An 11,275-nucleotide genomic window follows, 5' to 3' on the forward strand; every position below is an offset into this window, starting at 1 on the left:
TCAAGTATGGTGACCAGTGCTGGACGTAGTATTCCAGATGGGGGCATACCATGGCCCGATGCAGTGGCATGATAACCTTCTCCAAACTGTTCATGATCCCCTTCTAAATCATTCCTAGCATTCTGTTTGCCCTTTTTGCTGCCGCCGCGCATTACACGGACGGTTTCATCGACTTGTCGACCAGTACTCCCAAGTCTCTTTCCTGGGGAGTCTCTCCGAGTACTGCACCGGACATCCTGTATTCGTGTATAAGATTTTTGTTACTGACATGCATCACCTTACACTTATCCACGTTAAACCTCATTTGCCATGTCGCTGGGGAGAACGGTATAGAAAATTGAATAAATAAATACACTCCTGCATCCGCTGTGCTGAGCACCTTTGGCTCAAACGTCACACATGTGCTGACTTTCTTCATTTTAAATTTATGTTGACCTCCTTTAATTATGCACTTACACGGGTCAAGCAAGACTACTACATCCAACTCATTAACTCCCTTTTTTCCAACCCCCATCGTTTCTTTGCCACACTAAACTACCTCCTCAAAGCATCCCCACTTCTGATCCCTCCTTCTCTCTCTCTCCCAGATTATGGCTAATTACTTCCATGACAAGGTCTGCAAGATCGCCCTTGAATTTACTACAAAGTCACATCCTTCTCACCCACCATCCACTCTCCTGAACTTCAATCTCACACTTCCCCTTCATCCTTCACCCAAACAGCTCAGATAGCTTCTCCTGTCTGGACCAGCCCTCTTGTCCCTCTGTCAACTATTGCTGACTTTTCTGTCTTCAGCCAGGCCTACTACATGCCCCTCAGACCCTATTCCACCCATATGCCATATTCTCAATCTATCTCTTTCCACTGCAACTGTCCCTGCTGCCTTCAAACATGTGGTGGTTAAGCTGCTTCTCAAAAAAACCCTTGCTGGACCCCTCTTGTCCATCCAACTATCACCCTGTCTCCCTCCTCCTGTTCCTATCTAAGGTACTTGAGCGTGCTATTCTCTGTCACTGTCTGGACTTCCTTTCAACTCGACAGATTCTCGATCCTCTACAATCTGGTTTTTGCCCCAACACTCCAGAGACTGCCTTCACTAAGGTCTGCAGTGACTTGTTCATGGCCAGACCTAAAGGCCTTTACTCTATCCTTATCCTTCTTGAACAGTCTGCTGACTTTGATACTGTCAATCACAGCTTACTCCTTGATACACTGTCCGTGTCCTCTCCTGGGTTACCTCCTACCTTTCCCAATGCACCTTTAATGTATGTGTTGGTGGGTCCTTGTCTGCTGCTATCTCGCTAATGGTTGGTGTACCCCAGGGTTCTGTCTTAGGACCTCTTCTCTCTCTACACCTCTTCCCTTGGTGCCCTGATCTCCTCCCATGGCTTCCAGTATCACCTATATGCTGAAGTCTCCTAGATCTAAACTGTCTACACCTGAAATTTCTCCTAAAGTCCAAGAAAAAGTCTCTGCTTGTTTGGCTGACATTGTTGTCTGGATGTCCTGCCATCATCTGAAACTAAATATGTCCAAGACTGAGCTGCTCCTCCTTCCTTCATCTCTGTAAATAATACTGTCATCGTTCCAGTCTCCTCTGCTCGCAATGTTGGAGTCATCTTCGATTCTGACCTCTCATTTCTTACGTATATCCAACAAGCTGCTAAGACCTGTCGCTTCTATCTCTTCAATATCACCAAAATTTGCCCCTTCCTCTCAGCACATTACCTGGACCCTAGTGCAAGCTCTCGTAACCTCACGTTTAGATTACTGCAATCTACTCTTAACTGGTATCCCACAGTGTCGCCTCTCCCCCTTGCAATCTGTGCAAAACTCTGGTGCACGACTCATCTTCTACTAACTTCGCTACGTTCATGTCACCCCACTCCTTATGTCACTTCACTGGCTCCCTAACTGCCATCGCATACAGTTCAAGGTCTTATTGCTGATTGCTGACCTACAATGTGTTAATTCTGCTGCCCCTCAATTTCTCTCCTAGCTTCTCTTGCCTTATATACCTTCCAGAGAACTCCGTTCCTCAGATAAGCTGCTCCTAGCTTTACCCTTCTCCACCATTGCTAATTCCAGACTTTGTTCCTTTCATCTAGCTGCCTCCTATGCCTGGAATAAATTACCCAAATTTGTCTGTCAAGCCCCTTCCCCTTGTTTAAAAGCAGACTGAAAACCCACCTTTTTGATATAGTTGTTTGTTTTTTTTAATGGTCTTTTAATAGGCTTCGTGAACCCAAAGAAAATATTGAATACAGGAAGTCCTTAAATCACTTCATTACAACAAACTAAAAAGTTTTTCTTTCAGAAAAATGGGCTAACATTCCAGAACTTTAATAGAATGTTTTCAATTTCTGGGCAAGTTACACAGTAAAAAAAAAATTTTTGCAGACTGAACATACAAGTAATTTTTCTTTGAAATATCAAGGTGGTTTACTTTCTCATGCATGCACTCCAAATTTCACCTTGCTACACTAGAGAAATTCTATAAAAGTTAAGAGGTATAAATACTTAAAAATAAATCACAGCTTGTTCAGCTTCCAATGAATACTGAATTAATGTCCTTCAGACTAAAGAAAAAAAAAACTAACTGAAGTGATTTTTATGATAAAGTAATTTTTATTGGAACAAACAAGAAAACAGGTACCAAAACTCAGCTGTACAAGCAGTGCTCCAAATAGAACATTTTATACAAATCAATCCCTACCCCTTCTCCTTCCCCCCAACCCCCCCTCCCCCCCACACACAGGTCAGAGATCCCAAAAGCAGTCAGCAACACAGGTAAATCAGCAAGACACAGTCAACAGTTCAGAACCCGACTTCGTGCAGCAGGAGTCATGGTATTCCAAAAACGTTCCCAGATAGCCGTAAAACGCTCCCCCCGCACAGTGGAATGATCAGGCACATCTCGACGCTCCCAAGTCAGCAGTAGAATCATCTGAGAATGCCACATAAAAATTGTGGGAACCTCCATGTCCAGCCACTTGAGAAATATGCATTTGAGGGTGCATAAAATGGACCACCTAAGAAAGGCTTTCAGTCCTGGTGGCCTCAGATGGTAAGAAGGAGAAACGCCAAATAAAAGAAGAGATGAGGGTCGTATAGTCACAGTCCAAAGAGTCCCTATAAACGCAAAAATTTGCATCCAGGTTTGAACTGCCGGACAGGACCATAACATATGACCCAGCTCGGCGGTCTGATGACCACATTTATCACACACTGGTGATGGTCGAAATTTAGCACAGTAAATCTGGTGAAACCTTGTCCAGGACCACGGTAGAACGTGATTTAGGAGTGATCATTAGCAATGATATGAAGGCTGCCAATCATGTGGAGAAGGCTTCGTCCAAGGCAAGACAAATGATGGGCTGCATCCGTAGGGGTTTTGTCAGCAGAAAACCTGAAGTCATAATGCCACTGTACAGATCCATGGTGAGACCTCATCTCGAGTATTGTGTTCAATTCTGGAGACCACACTACCGGAAAGATGTGTAGAGAATTGAGTCGGTTCAGCGAATGGCTACCAGGATGGTCTTGGGGCTCAGGGATCTCACGTATGAAGAAAGGCTAAAAAAACTGCGGATGTACTCACTGGAGGAGCGAAGAGAAAGGGGGGACATGATTGAGACCTTTAAGTATATCACGGGGCGTATAGAGGTGAAAGATGATATCTTCAGTCTTACAGGGCTCTCGGTAACCAGAGGACACTCGCTGAAAATCAGGGGAGGGAAATTTCAAGGTGATGCTAGAAAGTGCTTCTTCATCGAAAGGGTGGTCGATCATTGGAACGAGCTGCCTCAGCAGGTGATTGAGGCCAACAGCGTGTCAGATTTTAAGAGAAAATGGGATATTCACGTGGGATCTATAGGGGAGTAAAAGTCAGGGAGTGGGTCATTGGTATGGGCAGACTTGATGGGCTATGGCTCTTTTCTGCCGTCAATTTCTATGTTTCTATATTTCTAAGCTCTATAAGGAGATACATAAATTCTAAATAACAACTTAAATTGCATTTCCCAAAAATACTAAACAACAACTTAAATTGCATTTCCCAAAAATAAACATATTTTCTCATGGCAGGCATCCAGGCTACTGCCCGAGATATAGTATCTTCCGGAAGCACTATATTCAAATCCTGAGACCACACAGTCTGAAGATGAATATAGTCCGGCAAGGGAGTCTCATCCTTCAGGTGTCTAAGATGAAACTTAAGTGGAACTGGCATTTGAGAACCAAGAGTGTAGGCCGAGCAGATTGCAAGTTGGTCCTATTCAAAGTGGCTACATAATGAGCAATCTGCATATAAGCAAATATGTTCACGGCAGTTAATCCATGCGACTGACTCAAAGTTTGAAATGACTGCATGGAACCATCATCTAGCAACAAATGGAATAAAAAAGTTAACCCCATTGCCGCCCAATAGTGAAACCTGGAGCCCCCCATACCCAGGGAGAATTTACGATTGCCACACAATGGCAAAAGGGGGGACTCATATGCACTAATACCAAGGAATTTACAGACCCATTTCCACACCTTTCGTAATGGGAGACCAAACACCCTAAGCCGAACATCCAAGGGATACGTGGAAGGAACAGAATGAAGAAAGGCACTAAAGTGCTCCTGCTGAAAGCACCCCAATTCTAAAGCGGTATTAGAGAAAACAGAAGTGCCCCGGAAATAATCATTGATGTGTCGCATACCACAGCCAATTGTATGATGTCGAAGGTTAAGTAAACCCAAACCCCTTTATATTGCGGTCGCACCACTTGAGAGTAGGGTAGACGAGCTCGGTGACCCCGCCATATAAAGCGCTGAACTAGACGGATATAATTATCTTCATCTCGACCAAGCAAATATAGGGGGAGCACCTGAAAGATGTAAAGCCAAGTGGGAAGTATGATCATGTTAAGAAGTGCCACCCGCCCTAAAAGAGACAGAGGGTAATCCTGCCACAGTCGAAGTTTAACCGCCAAAGTGTTCAATGAAGGAGTCACATTAGACGCATATAAAGTGGAAAGGTCAGCAGGAATAGTCACACCCAAATATTTAATGGCAGTATTAGCCCACTGCAACGGAAAAACTCCCTCCCAGGAGTCCCGAATAGCAGAATGTGAGGGAAGAGCCACCGATTTTTCTAAGTTAATAGGCAGCCCTGAGTAAAAACCATATTCTGCTATAAGATCCAATGCAGCCCCAAGTGAGGTAGCTGGGTTGGTAAGGACAAGCATTAAGTCATCTGCAAAAGCCAGGGTTTTAATTACCTGTCCCGCTATATGCAAACCGCTTACTTCCTCAAATTGTCGCAGGGTGCACAATAAAGGTTCCAAAGTAAGAATAAAAATTAAAGGCGACAAAGGGCACCCCTGACGAGTTCCACGGTGAATAGAAAAGGTGTTGGAAAGCGTACCATTAACCACCAAAGACGCTGTCGGGCCAGCATAGAGAGATGCAAACGCAGCCCTGAAAAATCCCGAAATCCCTATATAGTCCAAAGTATGAAAAAGATAAGGCCACGAAACATTATCAAATGCCTTAGCCGCATCCAAACTGACCAGCAAAGTAGGCTCCTGAATGGATTGAGCGTGAGCAAGAGCCAAAAGAATTTTTCGAACGTTCAACACCAACTGGTGGCCAGGGACGAAACCCACCTGATCACCATGGATCAAAGTGGGAATCAAGGGGAGGAGGCGATTCACCAAAATCCGAGCAAACAATTTAAGGTCTACATTAATAAGTGAAATGGGATGGTACGATCCTGCAAGGTCAGATGGCTTCCCAGGTTTCGGAAGCAGAACAATAGAGGCATCATTAGCAAATCTCGGGAATGCCCCAGACTCCACAGCTCCATTATAATAGTCTAACAAAGAGCCACAAAGATGTGGTTCCAGCATCCTGTAAAATTCCCCGGGGAAGCCATCAGGACCCAGCGCCGCACCTACCTTACTAGATCGAATAGCACGTTGTAACTCTACCGCCTGTAATGGTCTATTTAAGTGATCGATATCTACCGCCCACAAACGGGGCATGCCCGACGCAAGAAGGTAATCATCGATCAAATCCCCTGGGGGACTGGGAAGAGAACTGTACTGGATTGCAAAATGATCATAAAGAACCTGAGCTATATCATCCGTACGAGACACAACTGTGCCACCCGCAGAGCGCAAGGACAAAAATCGGCTTCCGTCCCACATGAGTGTCCACAATTCTAGCCAACAACTTGCCTGACTTGTTACCAAAACGCTGAAATTTGTATCGATGATAAGTGGACCAACGTTGGGATCAAGAATGCAAAAGAGCATTGAGCGCTGCCTGCGCGGCCAAGTATTGTCCCTGACTAGATACTGAAGGATGGGCAAAATGAGCCCTCTTAGTCAAACGCAGGGAACGCTCCAAATTAATGATCACCTTATTCAATCTGCGCATGCGGGTACAAGTATAAGCTAAGATAGGACCTCGAAGCACAGCCTTAGCTGTCTCCCCAAATAAAAGTGGATCTCCCTGATGTTTTCCATTAGTCGAGACATAATCCCCCCACCTTGCCAAGAGAAACCTTTGAAAGTCGTCATCATGTCTCAAGTAAAAAATCGCCAGTGGCTGGATTGAATAAAGCTCTCATCAAGCTGAATATCGATCCATACGGGAGCGTGATCAGAGATTTGTATCGAGCCCACTCGAGCCGCCGTTACCCACGAAAATAAGGAAGAAGAAACAAAAACATAATCCAACCTAGACCATGTGCCATGGGCCCAAGACAAATGAGTATAATCACGCACCTCTGGATGTAACAGTCTCCAGGGATCTACCAAGTCTAGGCTGTACAAAAATTTGTAAGTATGAGACCCCTGGGCCCCAAAGGAGTAGCAGGTCTGGAGGATTTGTCAATTTCAGGATCCATAACCAAATTAACGTCCCCAAGGAATAAGAGCGGGTCAGCAGGATACTTCATGCAAAGGGCAATCAATTTCTGAAAGAAAGGCAGTTCAGCTGAATTAGACCCATAGACTGTTAACAACAGATAATAGGACGTGCCCACCTGCAATCGAACCAGCAAGTATCTACCCAACTTGCCCTTCTCCAACACCTGAACACCTATGGGAGAAGATTTACACAAAAGCAAAGCCACACCCCCATGGCGTCCTGTGGGCGAGGCAAAATACACATCTCCCACCCAGGACCGTTTCAACTTCAGATGCTCCTCGTCCGTTAGCCTGGTCTCCTGGAGGCAAACTAGATCAGCCGAGGTGCGCTGTAACGCAGCTAAGATTTTCTGCCTTTTAATAGGCGAGGTAATGCCCCTAACATTCCAGGAGACCAGCCTAAATGACGAACCTGGCATGTCCCAAAGGAAAGGCATGCAAACAAGGCCCTATGCAATCAGACCCCAGGAGCCCAGCCTCTCCCAGGGCAGAGTAGATAGAAAAGAGCAAGACTAAACAAGGACTTGAAATGCATTCTGTGTCCAAAAGAAAATTACACACAATATATGGATGCAAATATCGAACCCCCATCAGGAACTCCGAACCTCCCCCCTCCCCAACCTCCCTACCAGTCCCTCCCAACCCCCTACTCCCCAATCTACCCCCAAAAATTCCCTGCACGGCCACTCCCACAAGCAGGACACACAACCAGTGGTGCCCCAGAAGAACCACAAAATGCAATGGCCCCCCCCCCACACACACACAGAGCAAGCAGAATAGTAAAAGACCAATAAAAGAGAGAAGCAAAAAGTCACACGTGCAAGAAGCAAAGCCTGTTTTCCATAACTCCATGTTCAAGCCAAAGAGTAAAGGAAGCTGATGGACCCTCCACCAGAACCTCACGGCTCCATGTTCAAAATCAGGTAAGATTAGACACCAAGGACTGAGCGACCTCTACAGAGTCAAAGGACGTCCAGATCCCATTATCTTGAACCTTAAGGATCGCTAGGTATAAGAAAAGAAACCTGATCTGTTTCGCTGCCAATGCTGCACATAAGGGTTGAAACTTCTTCCTTCTAACCTGAAGGGCCACAGAATAATCCTGGAAAATACGGATAGGCATATCATCATATTTAAGAGTATCCCTCTGGAGACGGTATTGCTTAAGGATTTCCACCTTATGAAGATAATTATGCAATTTGGCCACCACAAAACCTAGGTCGCTGCCGCTCCGTCTCCAGGCGTCCCACCTGATGAATCTGTTCTAGGCAAAGAGAGCCCATACCAGCAGGCAGAGGAAACTCAGCGGCAAGCCAGTCTTTGAATGTAGAACCCATTTGACGCTCCAACAGCGTTTCAGGGACCCCTATAAAACGTAAGTTGTCCCTCCGGGAGCGATTTTCGAGGTCTTCCATCTTTTCTTCACTCACAGCTAGACGCCGCTCCAGACTGGCAAGGCGATCGTTCAGAGTCTGGGCCAAGTCTTCCGCTGCCAATACTCTCACTTCCAGCTCCGTGGTTCGGGTAACTGTATCCCCCAACAAGGTCTCTAAATGCAGCATTTGGTTTGAAAGTTTCTCCATTTGCGGGGCCAGCACAGACGCTTCCGCCGTGGTAAGCTGCCTCAGTTGGACATCTGTGAACTCCGCCACTGAAGACGGCCCCGCCTCCGCCATGTTGTCCTCTACCGGTCGCACTTTATCCTTCGGTTTAGCAGTGGTTTGGCTGGATCGGCAGCCCCCTGATTTGGACAACAGGAGGTGAGAAGCCACGGAGCTGCGAATTGCTGGTGATGAGAAGTAAATAGTAGATGCATGCGCAGGGGCCCGGGAGCTGCAGATCACCCGTCCGTTCTCCTCACTGCATCACGTGGTCTTCCTGAAGTGATTTTTAAAACTAAGACAGAATAGGAGCTTTACTACAGAAAACTCCAAAGCTGTCAGGCTGTGCTTAACATCAGAACAATTACTACAAACAAGGAATTACAAGTAGGATGTACTACACAATAATGATTCAGCGCAGCTCCCAAAATCTTTATAAACACAGCCATTGGAAGGATGATCTTGTGCCAGAAAGGATTTTTACCCTTGTGTAGCATATCTATCATAGCTGTCTCTATAAGAACCTCCTGAACAATCACCATAGCCCCCTTGATTCCTGCTTCCATAGTATTCTCTGGATCCACCACTTCTAGATTCAAACCTGCTACTTCCATAACCTTTGTCTCCATCTTTTCCCCTGCCACCACGGATATAGCTTTTAATTATTAACCCTACTACTCTGCCCTCCAGCCCAGCCCGCTGATTAACCGTTCCCCTTAACTGGATCCATGACATCCTGTTTAGATTGTAAGCTCTTTGTGACTCTGTGCAGCGCTGCATGTGTCTGGTAGCGCTATAGAAATAATTAATAATAGTAGTAGTAGGTACCCCTAACCCATCGCCCCTCTCCATGACCTTATGCGCCCTCCCTTCAAGCCAGATACACATCTCATATCTGATTATGTATTTTCATGGTATTGCGTCTCATTGCAGTTGGTTTAAACATTTAAGTGAATATAATCCAATTTTTGACAAACAGACAGCAGATCAGGAATCTTAGGTGAACACCAAGGTCAAGCGAGCTGCCATAAATATAAAGGCTGCAAACTTATGCTCCTGTTCTGTACAGCCAGGGATAGCAGTATTGAGAAGACAACACTCCATAAACAAAGGGCAATGTTTGTGTTTTATGTTAACTAAAAACTGTTCCACCGATTGCCAATATACGTTAATGGCAGGGCAATTCTACCATATGTGTAGAAAATCGCCTATTTGCCCAAATTGTCTCCAACAAAGGCCTGAGTGGATGTCATACAGCTGATACAATTTATAACCAACATTGTCCATTTAAATAAACTTCTGTATATAAAAACCCAAGTTGAATCTAGCTGAAATGTCCCTGCAGCTTACTCCCATTTCAGTCTGTGAGGACCTGGAGGTGCCTCCCTCCTTAATAGGGCTTGATACAAACAAGAAATGCCCCCTTTGCCCATACCACTTTTCAGGGCTTTCTCCAATTTTGTTTCTCCTAAACCAAAGTCCCACAGGGCCCATCTGTGTAAAAACGTTCATAATTATATGTAAAAGAAAGAATCTTTGTGAGTGAGCCTGTATCCTTCCTGTAGGACTTCAAAAGGCACAACAGCAAAATCTTTCCATACTTGGCCTAAAGTGCGCAACCCAGCCCTGGCCCACTATGATCATATGGGTTCCTCGCCTCCAATGGGAGTCTGGAAAAAATATAGGCATTCATAAGAACATAAGAATAACCTTACTGGGTAAGACCAATGGTCCATCAAGCCCAGTAGCCCGTTCTCACGGTGGCCAATCCAGGTCACTAATACCTGGCCAAAACCCAAGGAGTAGCAATATTCCATACTGAATGCATACCACCTAGAAAGAACTGTTTTCAGAAATGGATTAGGGAGAAATTAGTTTCTTACCTGCTAATTTTCTTTCTTTTAGTCCCTCCAGAACGGATTGTCTTTTTTTTTTTTTAGCAAACCTCCAGACCACCACAGAATAGATGGGTTTACGCTCCTCTGCCAGCAGGTGGAGACCTAGACATTCCAACTCTACTCTCATATGAAGAAGACAAAGGAAATGCCCGAAGCAGACATATGAACACTGTTGGATACTGATTAGAACTATCAACCTTCAAAAAATGTCCCCACAGTTCGCCAGCTAAACCAGCTGAATCAAATGCCGCTGCTCTTATTAAACTCCCCAATAACCAAAACAAAATAATACTGTTGAAAAAAATGTACTCTTCGTGAAAAACACCAAACAAAATAACAGGGCGGTGTCTGTGCTAGTCTGGAACATAAGAATTGCCTCTGCTGGGTCAGACCAGTGTCCATCAAGCCCAGCAGTCCGCTCACACGGCAGCCCTCTGGTCAAAGACCAACACCCTAACTGAGACTAGCCCTACCAGCACACGTTCTTGTTCAACAGGAACTTGTCTAACTTTGTCTTGAATCCCTGGAGGGTGTTTTTCCCTTTGACAGATTCCGGAAGAGCGTTCCAGTTTTTTACCATTCTCTGGGTGAAGAAGAACTTCCTTACGTTTGTACGGAATCTATCCCCTTTCAACTTTAGAGTGCATTACCTGGAGGGACTAAAAGAAAGAAAATTAGAAGGTAAGATCCTAATTTCTCCTTCTTTTGCATCCCTCCAGACTGGCACAGAACGGATGGGACATACTAAAGAGGTACCCATGATGGGTGGGACCCTCCAAAGGCCGCCACATGAACATGCTCACCAAACACCGTGTCCAAACATGCCTGAACATCCACACGGTTAGTGGCAAAC

This window comes from Geotrypetes seraphini, chromosome 16 (genome assembly GCF_902459505.1).
Source record: "Geotrypetes seraphini chromosome 16, aGeoSer1.1, whole genome shotgun sequence".
In the NCBI taxonomy this organism is placed as follows: Eukaryota; Metazoa; Chordata; class Amphibia; order Gymnophiona; family Dermophiidae; genus Geotrypetes; species Geotrypetes seraphini.